We start from the raw sequence: 15,159 nt of genomic DNA on the forward strand, positions 1-15,159 counted from the left end.
CCCCCCCCTCTCCCTCCCTCTTTTCCCACATGCAGATGTTCGCTCTCAGCTGCCTGCTTTGTGTTGCTCTCACATCCAGGCTCTGTGTTTATGACACCAACAAGCCTGGTGATGTAGGACACCTGTTTCGTTTAGGCTAAGCAGGTGTTTTACTTAGGACCAAGTACCAAAACACTGAAACTTTGTCAGAAACCACAATTTGTCATCATGTGGAGGCATGTCAGTTCATGTCAGTTCATGTCAGAGCAAATACTAAATATGTCTGATACAGGGAGATGCACTGCTGGTCTTCATGTTGTGTTGACACTAATCAATGTGTTTTTGTCTGTTTGTCTCTGGAGCTGCCATCATGCTATACAACATCCAGCCTTTATCATTTGATTAGTCATGTGACTTCTTAATGAAGTGGAAAAAATCCACTGATAATACAAAATAAAACAAAGAGTACTATTAACTCATTACTACATATCGCAGACACTAGATGTCCCTCTAGGATGGTTTATATACGCTATAGATACCACCTGGGATGGACAAAGTACCACTAAGTATCATAAAATCACTCAGCACTGAATATTACAGACGCCACAGAAGTCCCAACACCTTTGTGAAAATAAAGTATGACATGAAGACTGTTCACTCACTGCAAGAGGAAAAGTACATCACTCTTAAAGTGAGGCAATAATGTTTGCAGATAAGACATCTGTCACTTCTATTAGATTTTGCAATGCCAGGACCATCTGGAAATCAGCAAAAGTTATTGGTAAACGATTTGTTGGAAATGAGCAATGACACAGGTGCAAGACTTGTGGACAATCAATCTGTTATAATATTTAAGACTGAAACTGTGATATCTAGTTATAATACCTTTATAATATCTGTAATATTTCAGTTGAAATGATACGGTGCACTCACACATTAGTATGTTATGTAAACATGATGCGCTGCAGCTTTGATGCAGGGGTGTCAGTAATAACTCGGCAAAAAAAAAGGGAATAATCATAATTCCCAAAATGTTTATATTCTTCAAAATAATAATAATACTTTGGGAATGAGGAGGTGGGTGTTGTTAATAAGGGGCCCAAGCTCATTTATGTCCTGGGCCCCCCTAGCAGGATACTCACTTTTTATTTACCACCACAAAGGATGACACCCTGTTTATATAGGCAGGTATCCAGCTATCAACTGGAGACAAAGAACAGTAAAAGTGACTTTAACTTAACTTAAACTTAGCTGTAATGTAGTGAAAGTGGCTGCTCACTGTTGGCTGCTGTAAAGACTGAGACACTTCACCTCAGGCTCACTCATTCATTATTTGAACTGAATAAACTTTTAACAGAAATATTTCAAACTTCTTGTCACATGACCGCATCTGTCTCTGGTTTCCTAGAAACAAGTTGTGGCTCGTCTTCCTCGGGGTTCAGATCAGTCCCTACACCCCCTTATTATTCTTATGGGAACATGACAGTGATTGAAGCGGACATTACGTGGGAGGTTTCACTCACTCATTGTACCAGCAGCGCAGCGCTACAATAGCAGCACGCTGTCAACCAATCAGCTCCCGGTGCGCTGGTTTCACTCCCGCTGCTCCTTCTCGGTCTCTGTGTGTGTGTGTGTGTGCGCGCGCGCGCCTTTAACCTTATGTGCATGTGGCTCGGGCGCGTAGCAGCCCCCCCACCCACACACGAGCGCACAGACAGACTCTAAAGAGTAGCTCACGAGCAGTTTCTTTCCAGTCACTCCCCTCCTTTGAACCCTGCCTGCTCGCGTTAAAAGTGTCGGCTGGCTTGTGCAGGGCGCTCACTCACTGATGGACCGCAGGAGGATGGATGCTGCTGACGGAGGCCGCGTGCTCCACCGGGGCAGGCGCGTGAGGAAGCTCGCGGTGGTCGTCGCCTTGCAGAACCTGCTGGTGGCCGCGTGCCTGCTGGTCACGCTCTACGTGTACCGGGACGTTTCCCGGGGACTCAACCGGGACGATCATGTGAGTAAGCTGTGTAAGGAGTGTGTGTAGACAGGAGCTGGTGGGCAGTGATGGGCAGACACTTGTATTGAATTAGAAGTCCTGGGTTCTTAAAACATACATTTTAAATTGTGGAAATAATTAAAAGGCAAAACCGTGACATTGCATGAAAAGGGACTTTATTTTAGAAGAATTAAGACAATAGTTGCTCATTAAGATGTACATGTATATTCTGTTTTATTTATAAGCTCTTCGTGTATTTTGTGCGCAAAAATCTTGATTTGTGAAGCAACTAGTAACTAAAGCTTTTACCTCATGTAGTGGAGTAAAAAAGTACAGTGTTTCTCTCTGAAATGAAATGAAGTATAAAAGTATCATGAAAATAGGAAAGTACTCACAAATAAGTAGTATTATTTCAAACATACAGAATTTGAACAAAATGGACTAATTGACTGTCCCTGAATCCCTCCTTCAAACAGCCATTATCCAATAAGAGCTTAGCAACCGTAACTAGGCACAGGCGGCTGCTTAAGTTGATGTCTTTGTTGAGCCTTTCTGAAAACAATAAAAAAGAAACCACAAGAGTACAAGTATAAGTAATGGAATAAACTCTGCCTTTATCTGTTTTGACTTCAACTGCAAAAACATCCAAACCACTTCATCTGCTGGTGCACAAACTCATTTAAACTGCTATTAAACCTAACTTATCTTATTGACTTATAAACACTGCATGTCCTACTCATCTCAGTGGATACTAAATATCAGACACACACTCAGACAAACTTTAGTATGGAAACTTCCCCACCTGAGTGCAGCTTTTAAGGAAGTGTACAGGAATTTTGCTAGAAAGTTATATTAAAAGGAATGTTCTTCAAACTGTCCCTCAGTGCCAGCAGCTGTTCCACTTTCACTGAGGTAGATTTTCGAGCAGGAATTCAAATGAATTCATTTTGGTATTACAAAGCTTACAGAGTAACGTTTAGTTGTCGTTCACCTTTTAAGTTTGCATTGAACTTATTTTCCCTGAGTGAGTTTTCTCGTGCAGGAAATCTGGTCCTCAGAGTGGAGAGCATCAGTAAATTGAGGGTCCGGTTGGTACAGTGAGTTCGTATCCAGACAGTTACTGACAGGATGCCACATTCGACCTTTTTTAACCTTTTTTAACACATGGGACTAACTGTCCCATGTGTTAAAAAAGCTGCTTTTACTTGTGGCTTTCAGTCTTAATATGAAATACAGAGTCATGTTTAAATCCATTAAACATTTGCTTGAGTGCGATAGAGCAGAGGGACAGAAACAACACTATTTAAAAGTCAGTCTGGACTTTCTCCAGATATCCAATGACCTGGATGACTGATTATCTGCATAGACATATATGCACAGTTCCTGTATGATGATCATTTTATAATGACTAACATTTGTTCTACATTCAAGCTCTGGTGTTTATCACTGCAATGCTACTCTCACTACAGCTATTAATCAACCATGAAAGTGAGACTTTCCCTAGTTTCTGTCAGCCTGCCTATTTTCACACCATGTCACTTAACCACTGTATCAAACAAACAAGCTCTGTGCTTCCCAGAGTCAAACATCAAGGGATCACAGAGCAGAGCTGTGTGACCTTTAAAAAAAAAAACACTGAGCGACATCTATAATGTTAGAGTCATAATGGCAGTAAAAACCCAGCTAATATCAGGAAAGCTGCAGGGTCAATAAAAAAAGCTGCCAATTTTTAATGTTCATTTGTGTCTTTTCCTAACAGGATATTGAAGATAATATACACATACAGTTTTTGCCTATTGCAGGTGAGTAACCCCAACACAAAAACAGATCAGATCTATATCTTTTTGTTCAACACTCTCAAGTTTCAGAACAAGCGAAACAGCAGTTTTTTTAATCTCACCATCTCTGTTTCACACTTGTTTTATCCTCCAGACGTCCCAGGCAACAAGAAACTGATGTTTCGTAACATTGAGAGCAGCAATAAGATGGGTCTGGTTGAGAACGACACAATCGGCATCAACTGCACTGGACCCTACATTCTGTATATGGAGGTGTGTTATAAGGGCATGAACAACCCCAAGGAAGCCCATGGGACACTGGAGCTGCTTGTGGAGGGGAGTAAAACTTCTGTCAGCTCTGTCAACTTGACTGCTTCACATGAAGTCTGCAGGGGGCTCCACAGTATAGCCTACCTCAGGGCGAATGAGAGGGCCAGTCTGCACTTGAACTGCACAAACGATTTCAAGGTTAAGAATGTGACTGTGGGCCTGAGCTATCTGCTGGGGAGTCAGTGCAGATACTGATGAGGGCCAGTAAATGGTCTCTGAAGAAAAAGACCAGAGCTGACTGGGATGAGGAAGGGAGCTCAGCGCTTGTGCTCATCTGCCGCTGTGAGAACAGACACACTAAGCAGGACTCACACGTCATGATGGCATGACTTGTGTTGACAGACTCTTTTTCTACTTTGTTTATTACCTCGACCAAGGCAGGAGCCATGCTTCTGGTAGTTTGACTGTCAGCAAGAAATCTCAACAACTTGTGCATGTTCCTGGGCAAGAGCAGATCTTATGATTTTAATGGTGGCGATTCACAATTCTCCTCAGGTGATTATTAATTATCAGTTGCAAAAATCTGTCCGATTGCAAAAGTCTATTCTGTGTCTAGTTATTTCTTGGGACTTTAAAAGCCAGAATTAGTCTGAGTGAAACTGATCCACATTTACCGTTTTATAAGCACTTCCATACAAAAAGATCAACTTTTATTGCAGTGATATTGGGACCCTAAAGTGGTTTACACAGAGTTTTTGAGAGTTCTGCACTCCTCAAATGCCTTCTAGTTTTAATATATATATAGCTAATATGTCATAATTTCCAGTACTTTATTTCACTCTAACAGTACCAGGTTATGTAGTACCTAATGAATGTATTTGTTATTGGTGCATTTATTCTCCTGTGAAGCTCCAATCTGAGTCTCATAAACCTTCTGTGTGCTGTGTCGCTACCACCAGTGTTTACCTCGCTTGGATTACCAGCCTGGGCGTTTTTTTCACAACAGTGACAGTCTCACTGACATGTTTACCCTCAATTGCCTCAGGCTTTTCTTTCTGTGAGTAACATGTTCATAGATGTCATCTGTTTTATCTTGGTAGACTAGAGCTGGTGTTCCCTCGATGCTGCAATCACATTGGCACACAGACAGCTCAGGGTAAAAAGACCAGAAAGGAGGTGAATGAAGTGGGATTTTTACTTTGATTGTATCTCTTCCTAATGTTGTAATATTTCTCCTTTTTGTGTTTTTAATTATGCCTATAGTTAAAAAGCAAGAACCAAGTGTTGATCAGTCCCCTGTGAGGTTCTTTGCTATGTACTGTATTAGTGAAGCTATAATATTTTCAATGAAAAGCCATTTTGTAATAATGATGAATGATGATTTTTAAGTATGCTGTGAGGCACATTTTGCTATATTCTTGTCACACCATAATATATACCATCTGGTGCAAGCTTTAAACAATGTCATATTCAGTGTGATTATTGTTTAAATTGGTTGGTTTGATGGTTTTGATTTCTACTATATCATCAATGAAATATTTAATACATATTGCGAGATTGTTTTTTTAAAAAGAGGAGTTTTTGATGATTTTAAATGTTGCAAAATGAGCAGAAATTTTCTCATAAAAGAGCTGTTTCATATGAATGTAAAATAAAGATGTGATATGGCACTGTATGATTCATCCTGGGAATATACTGTGTGGCTATACCTCGTGTAAGCTTTGGCACTGATCACCTGTTGGAATGAAACTTTAATAAAAAAGAGTTTCCATTTGGCAATAAGCTCCTCTTCTTTGTTTTCACTGCTCTGCCACTCTCTCTCTCTGTCTGTCTGGTTGTTGTGCGAGTCAGCAGTTTCGTCACCATTACCTGGCATGTTAAACATTGTTTAACCAAAAGTGAAAGTGAACTGAAGAAGGAGCCCTCTCACGTCACAATCAATGACCTGAAGTGACACTGCTGCAATGAAGGATCAGTCAGTTTGTACATGAGCACCGCTGGAGGGCTTAACAGCTTAAGGTTGCAGTTTCAGACTCACTTCCAGGTGTATTTGTTTTATAAATAGAAATGAGGATATAATCTCTGTTTGAAGATCTAAATATGTAGCTTTTGTCATTTCTAATAATAGATGATAGATATCTTTCCTGGATTTCCAAGGTATGTGGAAACGTACTGATACAGTTGGTCTGCTACTTTGGTATCGGAAACAAGGATTGAACGTTGATGCAAGTTTAAACTTGAACAGTAAAATGAACCTACACCCGGGAATTTATTTTTAAATTAAGAGCAGAAATGTGGGAATTTTACACGAGTTATGAAACATCTATCTTTAACACCAACAGGTATGTACAGTTGCGGACAGACACAGTGCCACTACAATATAAAAAAGGTTAATATTCCATTAAATGTTTGCAGAACGTTTGTAAGTCATTAACCAACTTTAATGTTGTATGTATTAATCATTCAGTCAGTCAGAGAAATCAGAAGGTCATTTGAGAGTGTTTGTACAGAACTGTGCCATGTGCCATACACCGTACACACAGAATGTGCTGTTTTCCCGATAAATGCAGGGGAAACACAATTGTGGGTTTTGGTTACAGATGTGAGCAGGAGATGTCTCATTTCTCAAGACAGATTTTTGTCTTGGCTTGACCACATCCTTAAAAATAAACAGGAATCACAGAGGAAACCAGCCTACTGCACTGTGTTGTGTACAGTGTAATGTGTTTCTGCTACTGTTCTGTTGTTCACTCTGTTAAAGTAGGGAACTAAAACGCTGCACATGCTCCACCTTTATCATACAAAAAGGTTTAAACCAACCAATACTTTCTGCCATGATTACCCAACATCATAAACTCTCACTCAGGTTAATTATTATAATGAGCTCAAAGGTCAGCAGGGTGGAATCCCTAGATTGTAAGATACACGTGGGAACATGATAGTGTTATACTTCGGACTCCAGACATTATTGCCTCTGATTTGTCTCAGACTTATATAGTCTGTTGTTTGTCTCCACTAAGGCCAGCTATATATATTATTATTGAGTGACCATTCAACAGGTCGTTAAAGCGGCACTATATGAAGGCTGTAGCCGTGCGTAATGGGTGTGCCAAATGATACAATGCCTGCTTTGGCACTGCTGGAGGATATTGCTATTGCGCCGATAACGAGTATTTAGAGAAAATATTTTGAAAACTGCTCAGCGTTTACGTTCATGCCAGATTTTAGGGATCCAAATAACACACTTTCTTCTTCTTTTGTCAGTTTGATCCACCATTACCTCCAGTTCACATCCTCTGCGCAGAGTTTTGAGGATGTATGAGGGTAAAACACGTGGGAACAGACGTACATGAGGTTTTAGAAATCTGACTAAAAGACTGCAAATGTTTACTGTTTTGAGTATACACCGATTTCTGCACCTAAATATACAGAGTTTTATGCACTGGAGCACTCATGCATTAAATATGCAAATATGATGGAAGTAAACATTTGAGTAACATCAGTTTGTAACATAAAGAGAAAGTCTTTACATTGTTGTTTCAAAGAAATTCCAATTTCAATCAAGTATTTCTTTTTTTGTTTTTAAACAAATGACCAAGATGACTGTTGGACTGTTGACTGGAAGATTTTGGCATATGTAATGTCAACTAAAGTAATAAATTAGAAATCAGTGTTTATTACATTAATGTTTGTTCCAGGAGTTGGTTTCAGCTGACTTGTTTTTTTGTTTTGTTTTTTAAAGTCCTGTTAAAAAAGGGTCTTAAATATGCACTTGATGCCTACATACATTATATTGTTCTAAAAGCTAAGCATCCTCTCCAGTTGATCCATGTAGAGAACCTGGAAAAAAGCATTGTTCTCTATTTGGCTGGTAAGCTTTATCTTTTAAAATCACTTTCAAATGTACGAATTCACTTTTAAAAGACTTTTAAGAGGACACGTGTGTTAGACATTGAGTTTTAGCAAGCAGCCCTACAGTTTGGAGGGATTTACTTACTATCACCAGCCAGCTTAATGTTAACCTCTCCAAGACTCTCTAAAAGTCCCAACTTCTGAGTGAAAGCCTTTAAAAGATAAAATAGATTGAAATTGATGTTAATTGAAAAACAGAGAAGAAACAAATAAGAAAAAAAAGAAAGAAAGAAATCAGTGTAGAACGTCAGTAAAAGCTCGTAGGTGGAGCCGTGAACACTAAATGCCCAGAACTGCAGGGATGTGTGAACGCTCCTTGCAGATTTCCTTATTGAGGTGACAGAACTGGTTGACTATGTGGTAAAAATGGGTAAATCCCTGTGGGTTTGAGTAAAAACTGACTGTGGTTTCAGTTATATGCCAGCTTGCACTACAACAGCTTTTCCTATAGGTAGCCCGCAAAATCAAAGAATTACTGTAGGCGAAGAGTGTTAGGGACTAGTAAATGTCATTATTGAATTTCAAATGAATCCCACAGCATCGCTAGGAAATCTCTTTCAGCCCAACACTGGTGATGCATGCCTTGGCCTTGGAAGTAACATTAGGTTACTACTGAAGCTAGAAAGCTAGTTAGCAGGGCATGCTAAGATTTTTTTTTGGATGTCAGTATTTGTTCAACATATCATTTAACCTACTTACATTTAGATCTGCACATAAACAATCACAGTCACACATCAATCATCTAACCTTACAGGCAGAACTGCAACCAGGCATAAAGGTGATGTTTGGAAGTATTTTTAAAAGGTAGACAAAATGGATGTTCAGTGCAAGTTATGTAACAGTAAACTTTTGTGACATATAACAACCAGTTCAGTGATCAACCATTTGTGGATTAAGCACAAGGAGAAAACAGCCGAAATGTGGATAACAGGCAACCGCTCATCATCACATCTGACAATGTTAGCAGTGTTTGCAAGCATCGCTGTGATGCTTTCAGGGCAGAGAAGATTTACTGGCTAAGTTATCTGAAAGCTGTGCTTGATGCTATAGTGTCTGGTCAATGTATGTCTCACACTTATAGGCGTATAGATGTCCATATCATAGAGATGTCCATGTACATATAAGTCACCATACCTACTGAATACTAATATGATATATTATGTTTTTATCATCCAAAAGATGATAAAAACATTTTTTTTAAAAGCCATCTTTCATGCACAAGCGCAGTACCGAGCAGGATGTATGAATTGGACAGTAGAGACAATAATAATGTGTTAATGTGTCACGACGTCTGTAAATGCAACTCAAAGTGGCCACACCCTTAATTATGCATAACTTTAAGCCTTAATATCATTTAAATGAGTGAGTTATATAAATATTCACTCCACGTACAGTTCTCATGAACGGGGAACTTCGCTTAAGAGACCAAATCCGTTTTTTGTACAAGATTTTAAACCTCTATTTCTGCTGTAAAGGTTAGGACATTTGAACATAGAGGTTAATGCAAATTAAGTCGCTTTTGTAGTCAGCCTCAAGTGGCCATCTGAGGCACTCATTTTTCACCCAAAGTGGTTGCCGCTTGGTGCAGAGAGGCAACTAAACTTGAGATACTCCTGTAGGAAACAACAAGCATTACTTTCAGGTCAGATATGAAACATGGTGCTTGTAGTGCAGAGTTCATGTCACAGGAAGATGCATATTAACATTGTATTAAAGAAATTCTGCCACAGCAAATACAGAGTGGATGACCCCATTGGAAAAGGTTGGATGTAGTCATTTCAACGTTGCAATGAATGACAGAATGTCACTGTGGTTTGTAATGAAAATATTTCAAAATAAAATGTGGTTCTACAGTAACTATTAAATTAGACCCAAACTTATTACAGTTTCTGTCCTTCTGATAGGGCTCTTTTGAGCCACAGGACCAGCTGTGGTCACTAATGCATTTTCTTTGTATTGTTTGTATTTGGTGCACCCTTAACTGTTCATGGATAATGCTCTACAGCACTTTCTGACCGAGCAACAGAGGAAAGTTTTATGAGCAGGTATTGAACTCTGAACCTTTACGGTGATACTGCTCTTGTAACCTGTGGCATACTGCAGAGTGTAGTGAAAACTGTAACCTAAAAAAGTGCAAAGGACAGCACATAAAAGCTAAAAGGTGCTCAATACAGACAGTTGTTTGTGGTTTCATCTTAATGAGAGCAATATTGGAATTTCCAGCATTATTCACAATCACAAATACATTTGCAGATGATCCTGGTTTTACATTACAGTGTGTTGTCATGCATGATAAGCTGCCTGATCATATTCACAAGGTCATGGCGTATTAATGTTGCATGTTGCCAAAGGGATCAGAAACTGTTGGGAGCTTGTCTAAAATATAAAGTCATCAGGCTAGTTGGTTTACCCTCCACCTCCAACTAACTGCCTAGATCACTTAACCTGTAATTCCTGTATTCAGGTGATTATACACTAATGCTTCTACATCAGTGCCCAAAAATAAGTTACCAATGGAATGGAAGTCGAAGAAACTTCAGAGGGCTCTGAGTGGAAACTTAAAATATAAAAAATAAATGGGATAAAAGTTAGTGTTTATGTGAAAACAGAAAAAATATTAAGAACGACATCTGGGTAGAACCTCCTTAAAAGGTTGAAGGTGAAATGAATGGCACAGTGGATGGCTCTTGGAGAGCTCCTTGAATGTACATGTGGGTTTGAACAATAACTCCGCTGTGGTTTCAGGTAAACAGTTTCAACCATACCAGGTTTCTCTTCAGGTAGCCTGCAGAATGAGAGATTATATCCTGCAGCTGCATGTAAAACTTAAAAGTGCACGGTGACCATTGATGGAACCGCACATCTCATTATGGATGCTTACTGTTGATTGTGATTCCTATTTATATTTAATATAAAGGCAGTTTCCAAGAAAATATTTTAAGTTTTTAAGTCACAATATAGAGAATCCAGTCTTTAAAATGTTTTAAGACTTTTCAGCCTGGTAATTGAAGGTTAAATGATCGACCAGATTTTTAAAAACATTATCATTATAAGCATCTGCATAGTTATACCAGCCTTTTACTACTGTTTGCTAAAACATATTTCTTAATATTATTTATATCTCATTATAGTTGATTGCTGTATTTCTGATTACAGGATCTCAGAATAACTCATTACTACAAGGATGAAAATTGAAAATATAATTTTAATTACCCCAAAAATGGCCTACAAATCATGTTGGAAGCTGCCCGATTTAAAACCTTGTGCAATTTCTAGCAGATGAGGTAATATGATATTAATTATGGATTACTTCATGCCCTTTTAATTGAAATAGTTGGTTGTTGAAATAGTTAATAAATATTTACTTGTTTCCCAAGAGAGTCCAATGCAGTAAATTAGATAAAGTAGATAAACATTAAGACTGCACTGTAGCTCACAGTAGACATTGTAGAGCCTATGTTGTCTTCAGATGGGATATTTGAAATCTTTTTTTTGCATTTCCTACATCAGTATTAAGATACGTGTAAACATAAATCCTGTTCTGTTTGACAGTTTGATTTTGACCTGAAGCAAGTTTGCTAAAACACTATTGTAATTGTTGTCATATGCATGCCCAGTCCTGCATTATTTCCTCAGCCAAGCTGCCAAGGGTGAGTTCTGAGTAGATTTTATAATTGAAACCTGTAGTTATAAATCTCCAGTAGGAGTCTGTTTTCTCTGGAAGGGGGTGAGCAGGAAATGAAAAAGTATAATTAAACTGTGAAACTATTATGCTCTCCCTCTGAAGACAATGAAACTGAGGACCCACACACACTCCAGTGAGATAAATGCACACTGTAAGATAAGCAGTTTTGTCAGTTCTGTGTGTGTGTTCAGTTAAGTCTGAAACATGTCATCAAACCTGCCGGCAGATAGGATCTGAGCCAAGACGGAAATAGAACAACAACAGTGATGCAAGAGCAAGTGTGGGCAGGACAATAACAGTGATGTAACAGCAGGCAGTTTCTCTCATGTAGGAATTTCCTGCTAAATGGGTCAAGGTAAACGGGTAGACTGAAACACAGAGACTGAGTGTAAGAGCAGTTGTTTAAAATGCTACTTTCATGTTCATGTTTCAGGTTTTTGCTTCATTTGCATTTGTGTGAAACGGGTTGCACAAATAGAACTGGGGGCATGTGACAGCACCATGTGCTTCATGTGCTAGCCAAGTCTTATCATAAAGAGATTGTGCAGCCTCACTTTTGCGCTAATGTTGATAATAATGCTCTATTTAATGCACTTGACAAAAAATTTCTGCGAGTGGGAAGAATGAAAAGCTGCAAATCATAACTCGTACCAGAGATGACAATGCAGTGGGTTCAGGTGTTCATTCATCCTCGCCTGTGTGAAAACTGCTCTGATTTAACAGAAAAGGTAGGTGGGAAAAGGAATAGTCCTATGCCAGTCTGTGCATGCACAACAAACAGGGCATCATTGACTGACTGACTGACAGCACTGATCCATCCCACCAACAGACAGAAGTCAGCTTAACAGTTTTAATGCAAGTTTTCCAAATTTCACCAAATATGAACTTTGAACTTTTGAAGCCACTTAGCAATTTCAGTGTTTCAGATTCAGGGGAAGTTCACACTCATTACAAAACACCTACAAGCACGACTACGTGTCTTATATTCCAGTTCCATGAGACAGAAATATACAGTAAATCATATTTTTTTCAGATCCCAATCTGAGCTCTGGCAGAGAGTCAGTACATGGGGAGATTAAAAAATAAAGTTGGTTAATTATAAACCAGCTGCGTTGCGTGGGTGTCAAGGGATTCCCTCATTACTTTCTGTTGACTTTTTATTGTAGAAGGGCGGGACTGAACTGAACTCGGGATTCCCACTTTCTATTTTTGTGTGTGGGAAGTCATGGACTATATTAAGACGCAAGCAATCAATCTCCACTACAAGTATCACAGTCTGCATTATGGAGAGACATCAAGAAGGACTGGAGGTTGTAGTCATGTTGGGGACGGACAAAGCTGAAGCTGTTCATTGCCCCAGAGGTTCACCTGTCGACCACCGTGGCTGCTTCAAGTGTGCAGTTGCTTCAATAGCAGTGATGGGATTTGTCATTGTGGCTCTGGTGGCGTGCTTTGTCTTGCATTTTTTCATGTTCATGCCATCATTCAACCAGGTGAGAAACACCTCGTAGCACTGACAGAAAGTTCTCTCAGCAAATATTATCACTGATGTCTCTTGATGATAATTGCATGCCTGTCAATAATTAAACTGTCTGTCTACAGGATGCTCCACCATTGAGTGACACAGCAAACGTCATCATAACCTGTAATCTAACAAGTAAGCGTCACTTACTTTATATTTCTTTCGTTACTTCCAACATTCCTATTCAGATGTTCATTTCTCAGTGTGCTGATGGACAATGTCTCCTTCTCCTCCACAGACAGTGATGACCAGGGAAGATATGACATCTTCACCGTGGATAAAGCTGCAACCTACCTAATCTTCGGATGGGTGAATTTCTCAGAGGTCACTCACCAAGAGGTTACTCTCAGCGCAATAAGAGAAAATCAGAAAATTGACCTCCAAAAGACGCAAGTGAACGAGAGGAAGATCGTCTTTTTAGAAAAGGCCTTGTTGGCCGATGGCAACATAATAAGCATTTTCTTCATGTCTAACTACACAGACATGAAGTTCAATGTCGTACAACTCTGACCAGGCTGAAATCAGACTAAGCAAAACCTGGTGTCAGAGCTTCACAAATGTATGCAGCATGCTACTGTATTAAGCTGTCAAAACCTGTTGCTCTTGATGTTATGCAATTTCTCTGGGTTGACATGTGTGCACTTATCAGAAAGTAGTTTCATGAACAGTGATGTGGTTTCTTGGCTGTGTTTACTCTGGAAAGAATGGGTGTGGCTGCTCCCAACGAGGAAGGATGTGACTTTCCCCCAGAGGTGAACAACAAATCAGAGGTGCAGTCACAGGTGTTTTAATACTAGTTTATTCAGCTTGTTGTTGATGAGTGCTGACAAAGAAACTACTCAGATGTAGCAGAAATACCCATGATTGCTACACTGAATGAAAAGAGAAAGTCCCATTGGGTGCAGCTGCTCATTTAATTTGAAATATCTGTTTTGACAAGAAATTGCTACAAACCCCAAAGATGTCTCATAACTTTCACGGTAACTCATAATGTGCTTTACTTTTTTGCCATCCATCATTCTGTGAAAACATTCACCCCACAAACAGTGTTATTCACACTTTCACAAGAAATTGTTTTGTGTGAACTTAGTCATTTTCATCTCTTTGATTGACTTTTACCTGTGAGGATGACCAACCAGACGTGACCACATGTTTCATTTCCATTTTCACATGCCGACCAGCTCACAGCATGTTATATTACAGGTTGTAGAATTTAGGGAAGAGGACTTTCACGCTGTAAAAAACCCTATGAAAAGTCACATGAAAACTCTTCCTGATTACTGAAGTCCACTTTGAGTGTGAAGGCATTTTTGAGTGCAGCTTGCTTTGTATTTATTTTAGCTTTGAGTTTACTGGCAATTAGTCCAGTATTGTGTTTTATCCAAATTAAGGGTCTAACACAACACCCTCTATCTGGTGTTGTGTGTTGTACAGATTGTAACACCCTTTCATTACCCCATTTTTTCATATACTGTAAATAAATTGATTTGACTATTAAGTTTGGAATGATTGTGACTTTTTAATAAAATTCTCTGTTTCCCCCAAATGTTGTTTTATTGGGAGTTCAATAGATTCACAAAAAGGGGCAACGGTGGTGGTTGTGGTGAACATGCTGTTCTATGCATGCATTGAACTTTGTTTCCTTTTGGAATAGCAGTATCAAACTTGGAAACATTGTTCAGGCAGTTTTATGTACCATATTTCATGTCCTTTAGACTGAATGGGGTACTAGTGGTACGAGAGCCGTACTGGATTAGAAATTCCACTGTAAGACATCAAAATACATTTCTGATATCATTAGTATAGTTAAATAGGATTTCTCTACAGATTTTCCATGTATTGATCAATTCAACTTTGCTTTCTGCATAAGTCTACCTGGTATGCCCCTTTTACCCTAAATGGGTTCAAACCCCTTTTGTTGCTGCTTGCAGCTTTATTATTAATCCCATTTTTATTGACTGAAATACATATGTTCTATTTATTCAAAATCAGGGCTGGTACCACCAGCCTACCAAGCCTAGGCAATGGA

The sequence above is a fragment of the Morone saxatilis genome, unplaced genomic scaffold, assembly GCF_004916995.1.
Source record: "Morone saxatilis isolate NCDOM2014 unplaced genomic scaffold, NCSU_SB_2.0 Contig12, whole genome shotgun sequence".
Taxonomy (NCBI): domain Eukaryota; kingdom Metazoa; phylum Chordata; class Actinopteri; family Moronidae; genus Morone; species Morone saxatilis.